Source organism: Sabethes cyaneus, chromosome 3 (genome assembly GCF_943734655.1).
Source record: "Sabethes cyaneus chromosome 3, idSabCyanKW18_F2, whole genome shotgun sequence".
NCBI lineage: Eukaryota > Metazoa > Arthropoda > Insecta > Diptera > Culicidae > Sabethes > Sabethes cyaneus.
Genome location: NC_071355.1, coordinates 21913897 through 21928599, shown reverse-complemented (window position 1 = coordinate 21928599; position 14703 = coordinate 21913897). Strand labels below are relative to the sequence as shown.

The window sequence follows — 14703 nt, the reverse complement described above, 5'->3', positions numbered from 1 at the left end:
ATCCAGCTCGTAAAGTCTACCCTGTCGCTTAGCTCGGCAAACCACTTCCTGTCCTCTCAGAATACGCGCATCATTTTCACTGAAGACGACTTTGATTCCTCATTCCGTAGCTCGCTTTACGAAAAATAAGTTGCTAAACAAACCAGGCACATACAGAACATTGTAAACAGTGCAATTTAATGTCCTGTTTCCAACCGTCGACACCATCTTCACTTCACCAGCACTCATTAACGACACTCCAGACTTCGCGACGTTTATCAATATCGGAGTTTCCAGTTTCCGAACGTTCCCTAGGTATTCTTTGTCATCTACCATGTGTCCCGAGGCTCCACTATCCAAAATCCAGCGAAAATCGTCTTTCGGTTCCCTTTCCGAAGTGATAAAAGCTACGTCATCGTTCGTTTCCGATAGATTGGTTCGTTGTTTCCTCTGCTTTCCTAGATTTTTCGATGGCCTCTCCTGTCTGATGTCTGGGCAGTTTGCCCGTTTGTGGCCTATTTTTCCGCAAGCGTGGCACTTGAACGTAAATTTCCTGCCCTTACCAGCAAATGCTACAAAAGCTTTTCGGTGCTGTGTTGTCGCTTCACGTCTTCATTCAGCAATCTCGTCCTAACAAATTCCATTGAACATTGCGCTACCTCCAGAGTTTTAGTCAGTTATCTTTCACTAAACTATTCACGGGTAGCTCTCTGCAGCTTGTCACCTTTCAGTCTGTCCACCTGTACATCCCAAGAAACATTTATGCGCTGAATAAACATTTTAGCAGCCACAATTATTCAGCCATAGCTGAATATCCAACGAATAAAATTTATATAAACAACTGTACAATACTTATTCAGCCGAAATTGGAGAACTTATACAACCTATTTTTTCGAGGCGAAAAAACACTTGTTAAGCAGTTATATCGCCTCTGTGCGCCTTGTTTCCAGCTTTGCGCAAGTTGGTTATTTAAAAACGCGCAAAAGCCTCTATTAAGCTACATTACAGCTTCAAAGCAGCTATTAGCAAGCCCGAAGCTTGTCTTAGATGTTTAAGAGCTGAAAAAAGGTTTTTATATCTAATACTAAACCATAGTTCAGCCACAGGTTAAATTAATTCAGCTAAAAAACGTTTGATCAGCCAGGAATTGTTACTTGGGCAGCTGCTTTCAAAGCTGAAATGGAGCTTAATAGAGGCTTTTGCGTGTTTTTAAATAACAAATTTGCGCAATTCTGTCAATTCTATTTTTAGAACGTGAAATAGTTTTGCAATACTTTTTGAGTCGCTTAATCAACGTCTTATCAACCTTTATGCAGCCAAAAAATGATCTATTTTTAAATTTAAAAAAGAATAGAACGCGTTATATTTATTTTGCTTTGGCGTCGTATGCTGTTTTAAATTTTCTATGCTATGTATGCTATGTGTTTGAATTCGTATATACAAGCTAATTAAAACTGCATGTCGTCATCTTTCGGGAATTGAACCGCCATCTTCTGATCCATAGGCACTCATCGTATGATCCGCCCCATCTGCATCTGCAGAACAGACAGTGAAAATATCTTTACACTTGAAGCAGTAGATAATGTCGATAACTGACATATATTTTTGCTGCCAGTCGAATTGCGAAACTCTATGGTCTGACAATCTGTGTGCTGTGAACCGAATGAAAGCTTAGTATTAGTTTGTAAAGCCACTTTAACACCCTTAAGCAGCTTTAAAGTAGTTTGAAAGCTGTGAGCCTAATGAAAGCATCTACTGGTTTATAAAGCCACTTTAACACCTTTAAGCAACCGTAAAACGTTTCTATGTTTATGGCTGTTTAGAAGCGGATTGTTTAGCAGAAAAATCCGCTATTAAGCTTGTTTATCAGCTTTGGAGGAAAGCTGGTTTGGAAAAACTTAAAGTAGCTTAAACATCGCTTGGGCTTGCATATACGAATTCAAGTTATTCGAAATTTAAAATATAGCTTATGACGCCAAAGCAAAATAAATATGACGCGTTCCATTTTTGAAATTTAAAAATAGATTATTTTTTGGCTGCATAAAGGTTGATGAGACGTTGATTAAGCGACAGAAAGAGCATTGCAAAACTATTTCTCGTCCTAAAAATAGAATTGACAGCATTGCGCAAATTAGTTATTTCAAAATACGCAAAAGCCTCTATTATACTCCATTGCAACTTTGAAAGCAGCTACCCAAGTAACAATTTCAGGCTAATCAAACGCTTTTATAGCTGAATTTATTCTACCTGTGGCTGAACTATGGTTTAGTTTTAGAAATAAAAATCTTTTCAGCTCTTAAACATGTAAATTTGATGATTTTATCAAGCTTCGGGCTTGCTAATAGCTGCTTTCGAAGCTGCAATGGAGCTTAATAGAGGCTTTTACGCGTTTTTAAATAACCAATTTACGCAAAGCTGGAAACAAGGCGCACAGAGGTTATATAAAGGGCGATATAATTGCTTAACAAGTGTTTTTTCTACCTCAAGCGAAATAGGTTGTATAAGTTCTCCAATTGCGGCTGAATAAGTACTGTAGAATTGTTTACATAAATTTTATTCGATGCATATTCAAAAAGCCATGGCTGAATAATAATGGATGCTAAAATATTTATTCAGGGCATAAATGTTTCGTGAGAGGGCTGTTTATTAAGATGACAAATCGTTTATTCAGCTAGTATAGCACAATAGAGGTTTTCCGTCAGATCATACCCCTCCTTTTCTTATTTTTTCCCGAAAGTACTCCCAATACGAGTGACAATGGTGCAAAAATATAGTTTCTTCGTTGACTCTAGAATTTACCACGATTTTTAAAACAATGCAAATTGCAAGAATGTTGAATTTCTTTTCACCAAATCACGAATGTTGAGTTTTAAAAAATTGGTTTCGGCAGCACTGTTTATCAAAATTTTTAGTTTTTCTGGCAGCATTGCACAACAGATTTTGACATATGTGTATCAGCGGTTGAGTGAAAAGAACAAAACGATTGAAAAGCTAATGATTACCTTCTTTTTCGTTTCGTGTGTTGCTTGCCACAAGAGTAAAGAGTGGCACAAATGGTTTCGAAGTGGTGAAAATAAAGGACACTGGTATAAAAAGGCATGTAATACATCCGAGAAGTGACGGCTTGAAATATACGTATTTTATTTTTTCATTTTCACAGTAGTTAGAGGCTTTATCAAAGAAAGTTTTATATGGGTATCATTTCTAAGAGTCAAAACCGAACATTTAATGCAAAAAAATTTTTTGACGGAAAACCTCTATTATTGAGAATATTGACGGGTTGTGGAGAGGTTGAAGATGCGCCTAATCTGCTTGTGACACTATTATGTGAAGCAGCTGATTAACAGCGCATTCGTTGGCTGCTTAATCACTTATAGAATGCAGAGGTCTTTGCTTAAATTTATTCAGCGTCTACCACCTGTATTCAGAGTTAAATCAGCTGTGACCAAATCAGTAGCATTTTAATTCAGCTTCGGTGTTTGTTGGGATATTACCGGTGACTCCCCAAACATTGTGTAAACATCCTGTTACACACTTCGGACAAACCGCTCAATATATTATAAATGTCAGAATACCACACAGAGTAGCGTTGATCAGCCGCGTCAGTTTGTCCAGAAAACCGTACTCGTGCATTATCTTCCATAGCTGTTCTCGTTCAACTGTATCGTATGCTGCCCTGAGACCCACGAAAATATGATGCGTGGGCACGTTGCACTCTCAACATTTCTGGAGGATTTGTCGAAAAATTTGATCCGTAGTATCACGAGCCCCCATAAATCCCGCCTGATACTGCCCTACGAATTCTCTTGCTATCTGCTATCTGGCGGCGTTAATCAACGTGAAATTATCCAATGAAGTGCCGCTGCTAGCGGTTCTTGGCCATTTTTGTAGAGCTTTGCCGGGAGTCGGTCCTTCCCGGCGGCTCTAATTTTCTTCAGCTGACGGATTTCTCGCCGGATATCTTGGAGATCTGGGGCCGGCACGCTGTTGTCGCATGAAGGCACTCCGAGGGTAACTTCCATTGCGTCTCCTGCTGCTATATCGCCGTTGAGGTGCTCATCGAATTACTGCTTCCACCTGTCGAACACCTCGCGCTCGTTTGTGATTAAATTAGAGCATTATATACGCAAAGAGTGTTTTTGATAATCCTAATTTACGGTAATGCTTAAACGCATTAACGATGTTTATATAAATGCTATAACCGAGCTACAACCAATATGGGGTTATTAAGCGTTAACTCTTGTGGTTACTTGGGACGTGAGCGGAGCTGGCAAAAGCAAATAAACATTGTCGAAATGTGTACCCATAGCCGCCATTAAGCGCGTGAAAAGGTGGATAGACCTTTAGAATAGTGCTCACGAACATCGGAAAATTTTCCTTAAAGTTTTCTTCGTGAAGCAAAAAATCAAATTTTATAAATAAATATTGTGCTTTGCAGCTGTACCTGGATTAATCCAGATTATTTTCTCTAATGTCATTGTATATGACAAAACAAAACAGCAACATTGCAGTAATCACTTTTTCTCTTTCTCACTCACAGCATTCGCATTGTCGTACTTTTTGTGCCAGTCGCACTTTGAGACTGCGGTGTCCAGTATGGTGCAAAATGCGGGATATTGTTTTCATTAATGACTTTCTAGAAACTTTTTAGAAACGAGTCCAAAATGTTAGATTACGCAACATATAAATAAACCCCATCCGAAATGGAAAAGCTCGTGCTTTTGTCGGCTCCAAGGTCGGCTCATATGAAACTCCCCTGAAAGCGTCGATGTTTTCCATTCATGGCGCTGTCATTGCTAATAACATCGAATAGAGTCGGTCATCGCGTCGACAAAACAGACAAAACCCCGTCCATGCAGCCATCAAAACGAACGGGTCTTTTTCGAAGTGAAGACGTCAAATCGTGAGCTCACGCAGCAGCAGCGGAGAGGTTGCAGAAACTGCACATTCGAGGACAGAAATTATCGCAGAACGGAAAAGTGGAACCTACGATCTGTAAAGGTTTCATTCGATTACTGTTGCGTTGTGTCGGAAGAACAGTGATAGTTCAGTTTGTTGTTTTCGCGATTCTCGGAATTCCGTCGCGAAGTTTTTCGCCAATCCTGGAGTAATATCGTCGGAACAAGTGTGTTGAAAACGCAGCAGCAGGCATTGTGAGTGTGCACCAGAAGGTGATGAAAAATACGGGCTATGAGTTCGGTTGAGTGGGAAGGAAGCGGAAAGTAAGAGAAGGAAAAAATTTCTTCGAGTTTGTGTATGTGTGCACATACGTTTTTGATTAATCAAAACCAATAATATTTGTGAAATTCCTGGTCGGAAGCAAAAAAAAAAAAAGTCGGAGTGATCAACATCAGTGGTCTTGGTGGTAATTTTGTGCGACCAGCGGAGCTACAGATTAGATAAGCGCGGTGGTTAGATAGTGGTCCGGCTCATTGTTTTCTGGAGAAGGCCACGACCGAGACAGGAACCCCTTTTACCAGGAGGACGGTTCATTCGTAAGACGGGGAGCTGGAGTCGACGGGAGATAAAATTTTGCATCATCAGCACCAACTCCAGCAGCAGGCGGCGGACGGTGGAGTTGGCCGGGGTGGAAGTGGCAACAGCAGCAGCAACAGGAGGGAAGGCCGCAAGACGAAACCAGGTGGTGAGTAATCGTCTGTCTATACGTAGTCATATTACGGAGGTTTTGCCTTGCTAGTGCAAAAGATTCAAACACAGCAGATGCTTACGGTATTGGGTATCTGTTCTTAAAATTGACGGCACTCTCGGTCACGGTTGCATATTTATGATTAAACTAATATATTTCAACCATGCAATGGAAGTGCATTTCAAAGCAGGTGAACAAGATGAGAACAGACCAATTTAAATTGCTCAGCTAAAATATTGATTTGTGCTGCACTTGGAGAAAATCACTGTTTACCATGGCTCCCTCATTAGGTTGTACCATGCCTGAGAATGTATCTTTCAATGCAGGAGACAACAAACAAACTTACATTGCGACGGATCCGATCATCAGTCCGGGAGGCATTGAGTCATTCGTCATCCATCATGTAAATACCGTTCCCTTCCGCCATCCCTCGTGCGTTGGCTTCTCTCCTTAGTACGGCAGTGTCGCAGTCTGAGTCGTTGAGCCCGAGTGGAACGACCAACAGGAAAGATTGTTTTCCTAATACGATAAACGTCGTCTGTTGGTAGCGGGAGCTCTCCTGCGGCGGCTGCCGCACACTTTGCTAGAGTACGAAAACGATACCACCCGCTCATTGTTGTCCTTAATATGCTCGAGAAGTATGACTTTCCAAATATAGCTTCCATAACTGCCGGCAACGAGAGGTAGAATGGTTTTTGGTGGCTGCTAAAAATCGTACACGACCAGCAATAATTATTAGAGGATTGCTTTTTGAAGTTTTTGAGTTCTTAGCTAAACGGACGATTCAAGATCAATCAATTCTAATCTACATAAATTTAAATTTTAAAATGTGAGACTAACGACCATTAGCGTGCCCAGACATGAACAAAAGCTGGAGCACCCGACCATATAGAATAATGTCTTGCAACAGACAAACGGAGTCGTAGGATGGCGAATCTTTTATTACTTATCACAACAATACCGGCCAATTTGGTTAAAAACTCCGGACTTTCTCGTTTTAGTGCTTTTCGAAACAGGCAGACTTCACTCATTTCACGAAGCCGACATTAAGAGCACAAAGTTGGATATATACACTGTTATTTACACAGTTACGTTTTCCAAAATGTACCTGCGCCGCACGCACCGAATTTACAATACGGAAAACACTTTACTATTAAGGTTATATGCTTACATTTGGCTAGAGACGGTCAAACATGCGCCAATTTCCAGAGAGAAAGAATATAAAATTAAGCCTAGTTCGCATTCTTACAAAGAATATTGGATGCTTTGCCCAAAGTTAAACGCGGTCTAAGGGAAACACCGCGCCTGAAGCAAACACCGCGCTAGATCTGTTGCCACAATGCTGTAAACAGGAATGTTGTTCACCTAACTGGGCCGTCAAAAGTAACAAAAACTTTATAATTTTTGTATAATTTCTTCCAATAATATCAAAATCGACCCGGCAACTATGAAAGAGCATTTCATTTATGAGTTGTGCGGTGAATAATTTTCAATGAAACTCACAATACTTAAGGACATTTGTAGAACATCTACCCCCGAAAGCCATGAATCTCAAAAAATATTTATGTATCTTGCGCATTTTGACAATTTCATAACTGGACACTGTCAAAAACTATGGAAAAATTGTCGTCTATTAGGTACATTAAAGTAATGTATTTTAAAGAAAGCTCCATTGAATAAAGGGCAATTCGAATTTCCGAGCAATAAATCTACAGTAGATGCATTAAACATGTTAATTGACAAATTAGAAAATCCTTTCGATACTAAAGAAATCTCACTGGCAGCCTTTCTTGATATAGAGGGAGCTTTTGACATAGATGCAAGATGCATGTGAGACTTCTCATAGATCGATGCAAGAAGCTATGAGAAAACATGCTGAGGAAACAACAAGGCAATGTTGGTAAAACGCTCGTTTTTCGTGAGAGGTAAATAGGACGATGTGATTTCTAATAGAATGCAGTCAGCAGGCCTAAATGTAAATCCCTCAAAGACAATTATAGTTTCGTTCACTCGTAAGAGGAAGTGTACAGAGACTCTTGCTGGATGGAATCGAAATAAAATTATCCGCTGGAGTCAAATACTTAGGCGTCATACTAGACAAAAAGGTAACCAGGCACGCCCATATAGAATAATTATAAATAAAGCAACGTGTGCTATTTGGTTGTACAATAAAACAATCGACAAAAATTGGGGTCTTTGACCTAACACTGGGCTTAGTTAACAAAAGTGAAGCCGAGGAGGATAACTTATGCCTCGCTTATTTGGTGGTCTGAACCGAGAGAGACATCAACCCAAAAAATTTAAACAGATTGCAAAGAATTGTGTATGGTTCAATAACAGGGACCATGTGAAGCATAGCGTTGAAAGCTTTGAAGGCAATGTTACACCTTGTTGCCAATGTTACAAATCCTTGTTGGAGGGGAACCCAACAGGACATCTTTCGATCTTGAAGGAAGTTCGTATACCAGAATAGAAGATTGTATTGGAACAACACCAAACTTCGAAATTCCCTATACAGTCATCGTACCCGAACGCTCAACCTGGGAGCATGGTGGTCCTTCCGTGCGTTCGTGGTTCAGTTATAGACCGTTGAACTAGAGTAGTATTACTGGATAGGGAATAAACCGACCAATAGCTATGGGAAACTGGTCGACGCACAGTGGAAAAATGGGACAAAACACCCAAAATGGAGTTGGTATTCTGTTAGGTTAAAATGGTTGTAGATTAGTACCATATTTTGTAGGTAGAGGAAAATCAAGTACACGCTAAAATAGACAAACTATGGCAGATAATGCACGAACACGGTTTTCCCGGCAAACTGACGTGACTGAGCAGAGACTCGCTCCAATGAGTGATGTGTTTCGTACGCATCTCTGGGACACTCTCGTGTCCCTTCGAGACGCGGCGAGGGTTAGGACAAGGTGACGCTTTATCCTGCATGCTGTTCAATATCGCTCTTGAGGGGGTGATCCGACAAGCGGGCATCGAAACGAGAGGCACTATTTTTACCAAGGGTAGCCAACTTCTAGGCTTTGCAGATGGCTTCGATACCATAGCCAGGAACTTTACGACGGTGGAGGCAATCTACACCAGACTGAAAGCGGAGTCTAGGAGAATTGGGCTAAAAATAAATGTGTCGAAGACCAAATACATGAAAGGAAGAGGCTCAAAGGAAACAAACGCGCGCCTCCCACGGACGATAACCGTTGCCGGCGACGAACCAGAAGTGGTAGAGGAATTCGTGTATTTGGGATCGCTGGTGACCGCGGACAACAACACTAGTAAGGAGATCCAGCGGCGCATCCAAGCGAAAAATCGGGCCTACTTTGCCCTTCGTAAAACGCTACGATCAGGAAGCATACGCCGCCGCACGAAGCTAACAATGTACAAAACCATTATTAGACCGGTAGTTCTTTATGGACTTGAAGCCGTGACGCTGCTTACGGAGGACATACGCGCCCTTGCCGTGTTTGAGCGGAAAGTGCTGCGGACGATATTTGGCGGAGTACAAACTGAAAGCGGAGAGTGGCGGAGGCGTATGAATCACGAGTTACAGGCACTGCTTGGGGAGACTCCCATCGTACATCTAGCGAAAGTTAGCAGGCTACGGTGGGCCGGACACGTCGTAAGGATGCCGGACGACAGTGCGACGAAAATAGTCCTCTTCAACAACCCCACCGGCACCAGGAACAGGGGGGCCCAACGTGCCCGATGGCTCGACCAGGTCGAAAGCGATTTGCGACTTCTGAGACGATTAGGAAATTGGCGACGAGTGGCCCAAGACCGAGTTGAATGGAGACGAGTGCTTGAAACAGCACGAGCCACCCCGGCTCTATGCTGAAGAAGAAGAAGCTAAAATATATTTACATTAAATCTCAAAATAATGACATACATGTACTTCGCATTTTCAAAGTTGACTATCTTTTTTTCGGAACGGAAGGTAACCGTCATTTTTACATACTTTATGTAAAATTTAGTCTACTTTTTAAAAACCATATCCGCATTTTGCGCAGCGCAGGGCACTGGGCTCAAAAATGCCACTCGACAGTCATGAAGACTGTCTTCTGTAGCTGCCCCCGATTGCTGTACACAGTTTACGAATTGCTCATACCCATTGATGGAGTTGAGCTAGGCTGTAAAACTGTCCCTCAATTAGGTACTACAAGGCTGATAAAACCAATAACTTTCTTGGGATGGAATTTCCATACAGAGTATGGAGTTGAATCGTTTGTTTGAGAAACCCCACAAGTCCACTCGACACTATTGTTGGAAAACAACAAAAAACTGATTTTCTCAAAATTTTAAACCAATCCTTATATTTTTTGGTATGAGGTTCTATGATAATATCTAAAATACATTATGTAGACTTATCTTTTGATCAAAATATTGATTCTAGCTGAAATTACAAGGCTTTAAAGTTGATGGATATTTGGGGTTTCTCAAACAAACGAGAAATTGACAGTGCACTTAAGTAGTTTTAGGCCGTTTTTATTCAAACTTGTGATCTTTCCATGCTCATAGTATGTAATTAGCTACCATATATCACTGAGGATGTTAAAAAAGTACGTACCGCTAAGAAGAAGAAGAGGGGAGGGGCGCTAAATATCATTTATTAAAAATTTTGAAGTAGAATTATACAAGTTTTAGAAAAAGTTTTGTTCTTTTTTAATCCAAATTTTTATCATGGTTTGCATTTACCTATTAAAAAATAAAAGGTAAATGGAGTAACGGCGGTTTTTGAACTGCAGAAATGGACCACAGTAAGTTACTGTCAGTAACACGAATTCACATCGAATAGGATACCTTGATACTTTGCTAGTTGTAATTAAAGATATTATAACCAGAGGCGAACCAGCCGCAGGCTGAAAACCTCTCCAATATAGAATTAAAAAAAAAAAAAAAAAAAGATATAACCAGAAAATAAACATTTTAAATCTTGGATAACAACCGTACTATGATTATGGAGCAAAATCTGAGAATGAGGGTCTGTTTTCAAATTACGTTAAACCAAAATGAAATGGAGATACGTGAACAGCATCTTAAATACTTCGAAATGATAAACTATTGATTTTACAGTTACTCGGGAGTGCTCGACGGATTACTTACATTAGGAAAAGCAACGAGTTAACAAAAAAGATAAATAGAAGATAAAGCCTTTTATTTATATATTGTGCTATTATTAACATTGTATAGTAAATGGTGAGTTACTGCTTTTGTTAGAAACGCATGGATAGTTTAGTCTGATTTCCGGAATGAGATTGCTACAGTTCTTACTGTATCTAGATTACAAGTACGGTTTATTTACGTTTATCTTGTCGACTAACTAATCCAAGCTTATCTGCATTTGCAATCAACTCGAACTTTTTCAGCTAAAACATCCTTTTCTTTTCGATTTTATACGCCGTTCTTTTACTTTTAATAACTTTCGCCTTGCATTCTGTAGTCCGCCGAACACTATGTTTCTTCGTTTCGACTGTGTCCAACTCGTAATTTTTCGATTCCGAAGACATTTTTATACTATTGAATTGTGTTGCGATTACTGCTTACAACATTGCACGTAAATATTGAATGATAATTTTGTACATATCGCAGCGCCGCTCTAGGTGATTATCGGAAACATGGATATTTGGGGTTTCTCAAACAAACGGATATTTGCAACCCCAATTAAAAGGGGTTCGTGGAACTAACTTTTTCTGGAATTTTGAGGGAAGGTGTGGATCTCCTCAAGGATTCGAAAACTGTTAAAAAGTCAATTTTCATAAAAATGGCGTTTGTGGGGTTTCTCAAACAAACGATTCAGTTTGATAGCGGATGTGGAAGTGCCTCGAAATGGTTCGGTACCAATGAACTGCTGAGAGCTGATCCTTGTCTTGCTAGGCTGTCAGCAAACTCATTGTTCTCGATTCCACAGTGTCTAGGCATCCTGAATAATGAAACTTTGTTCTGGCGGGAAAGCTCCCTTAAAGCTGTGCTGCACTCCTATATTAATTTGGATGCACATTTAGTGCACTTAAGAGCCAGTAGTGCAGCATGACGGTCCGTAAAATACCGATTTTCGCAGGCCTATACTTTTTAGGCATATATTGACGTAGATGCATATTGCATATAGGGAATGTTGCTGCTTCGTCGTAATTGCCTATTCCCATCCTATCCAACACAAATTATTGAAAATATCAGCATTTTTATGACACACAATGCAAAACTAGTAATTCCCTAATTTTAGTTTGTTGTCTATCATATGCGATCAATCAAAGTGAGCTGAGATCTATTTAAATGCTTTTTATCATTAAAGAAGTCCTACCAGCCGAATTTCCTACGTTTTTTCGAACGACGAAGAAGAAAGTGTCGACTAATCGTTTTAATTTCCGTCATTCATAAATGAAAATAACTTATGCATGTCATTGTCGTTATTCTGCAGCCAGGAAAACTTACCTGGCCTGCAACAAATTTGCAGAATAACATTTGTTATGTCGTCCTACACAAATACATGCGCGTTAGCTTCGTAAACATTATTGTGATTTTTAGTTCGGACGATGAAAAATTTTGATGGAGGGGTTTTAAAACAGTACGACGAATTTAAGAAATAAAGTCAGTTGCGCAATTTCAATAATATGCTTTAATAATCGCTTTTCAGTGATTTCAAAGTTCACGGATCGGAAGGTCAAATCAGCACAAGAACTTTTGGAGTATTCATTAAATCCATCCAACAAATGATGAACATTAGAATGGCTTTTCTTACTACGACGGGAATTAGAAATAAACCCTACTTTCGCTTGAAAAACGGTGGGTCATTTGCCCAGTGGAAGAGTTTCCTTTATTCCGGGTCCGTAGACTCAGTACAGGAACCTGTGCAAGTCCCAATTTTTGATCCATCTGCAAAGAAGCAGATGGTACCGGATGGGAGAACGGGCCTTCCACTGCTCTATATAGTGCGAGTGCGATTAGTATCAATTACACTATATGGAACATCCATGTTAGCCTGAAATTAAATAAAAAGAAAACTTATCCAATTTAATTCTACTATATATTGGAACTGGATAAGTTTTCTTTTTATTTAATTTCAGGATTCGTATTCTACTAAGACGCTCCAAAAACCTTCAGTCATCCATGTTAGGCTGTGCCTCCAGCCAATCAGAGACTGTCGTTACCAGGGGTGAACTCCCCTCTAATATGTTACGCCACCTTTGCAACCTTAGTGCACCGAGTTCGGTTTCATTCTTCACATGAAGATGTAAAGACAGGCCGTACAATAGTAGTGTATGACCAAAGGGCTAGTTGAGGTTTCAGTCCTAAGGTTTTGCGAAACAGTGAACTGTATGCCCAGATGACTGAAGTTGCTTTCTTGACAGTATAGTCTGGTGAGAAGCCCAGTTCAGTTTATGATCCAAGATAATATCCAGATGTTTAACTTCATTGCTGAGGCTGAAGTCTGACGCCATTCAGTGTAGGGGGAGTAAGAGTATGGCTCGTCCGCCTAGTAAATGGTATCACGACTGTTTTGTTGGGGTCTATATTAAGTCTTGTAAACACCATGAAATAGTGGTATTCATAGCTCCTTGCATACGACTAGACAGCACTTTGTTAAATTTGCCTCTGACTATTAGTACTACGTCGTCGGCGTACGCCGACAGCATTGCTTGGATCCAGCTCGTTGTCAGCTGGTTAGTTCCGTTGTTAAGGAGAGCCGTGTTAAGCGAAGGACGTGTTATCGGAAACGCCTTCAATGTTGAGAAAAGCACAGAGTGCCATATCTTGGATTTAAGAACGACTTTTCAATTAGCGTCACTAGGCAAGGAAGCACGGCTTTCGTAGATTTACCACGTTTATAAGCATGTTGATTGCCGTACCGAGAAGGGTTTTTTAAAAACGGATGTGATTATCCGTGATTTTTTTCAGCAACTTGAGATGCTTTGAAATCAGACTAATTGCTTTGAAGACTTTTGGCATAGTTTTATCTTTTTTACCTGCCTTAGGTATGAACACTGACTGACTTTCCGGGACACGCCCCAGCGTAAAGCTTCCACGAAAGCGGTAGATGAGCTTGGACATTTGATTCTCGTCAGCTTTTTGTAAGAAGATGATTAGTATGCCCTCTGGACCTGAAGACTTCTTAGGTTCAAAGGAGCTGAGCTTCCAGTTGATTGCAATAAAACCGAGTTATTTGGCACATTGCGTGATGACTCATTGTGCTGCTGTCCGTCTACGTCGCGTCCAGTAGTCGCTGTCGAACTGGGAAATGCGTGTTCATAAGTGCTTCCGACGCTCCGACGTCCAACGGCACATTGATGGCCTTGCAGTACCGGACGAGTAGCCATCTCGGATGTTGGTATATCGTCCTTATCACCCGGGAAGTACGCGGATGCCACGACCAGGTCCTGATCAGGGATGGCACCATCACTTTGACTCAATTCACATTCATTTGACAATACCGTCTCAGTCAAGCAGAATTGAAAAAGTTATATATGGGACGATTGAAAAACTAGTTATTATCTACAACTTTTCTGAATAAAGTTGGGCTGTATCTTTTGTATTGACGGTGCTACAATGCTAGTACCTCTTTAGTAACTAAGTGAACGTTTATTTAGTCACTGAAGAGTTACTAGCATTGTAGCGCCGTAAGTACAAAAGATACAGCAAAACTTTGTTCAGCAAAATTGTAGATAATAGCTAATTCCACAAATGTTCCTTTTATATTGAAATTTGTCAAATTTTGCTTGACTGAGACGGTACTGTCAAATGAATGTAAATTGAGTCAAAGTAGTCGTGCCATCCCTGATCCTGATCTTCTGCAGTCGTTGGGATTTCTAGGTCTAGGCACTTCCATTGCGTTGTATGAATCAGTGATCAATTGTATGAGTTAACAGAATTGCTGTCCTCGGTCTGAAAAGCGTATTACAGTAGATTAACTTACCAAGGCCGATAATTCTTGTGCCGTGACCCCAAGGTTCTTGAATGAAGGCAGCTGATAGTTACTGGTTTGCCAACCTCCGACCAAGGATACCGGAAGCGTTATTGGCATGATGGAGGCTCGCTTGCACGCAGCGAAGACTGCCAGCTATGTTTGAGGTTTGCTGTCC

At 40.5% G+C, this 14703-nt stretch overlaps 1 protein-coding gene across 1 annotated transcript in view; it reads left to right on the top strand.

The window, feature by feature from the left end:
- The first annotated feature begins 4881 nt into the window (after positions 1–4881).
- The window catches only part of LOC128742296 (WAS/WASL-interacting protein family member 1), a 62551-nt gene continuing 52729 nt past the window's right edge, over positions 4882–14703 (top strand). The window contains exon 1 of the mRNA XM_053838625.1: positions 4882–5623. The gene's annotated coding sequence lies outside the window, so the exon portion shown is untranslated. The remainder of the gene's footprint in view (positions 5624–14703) is intronic.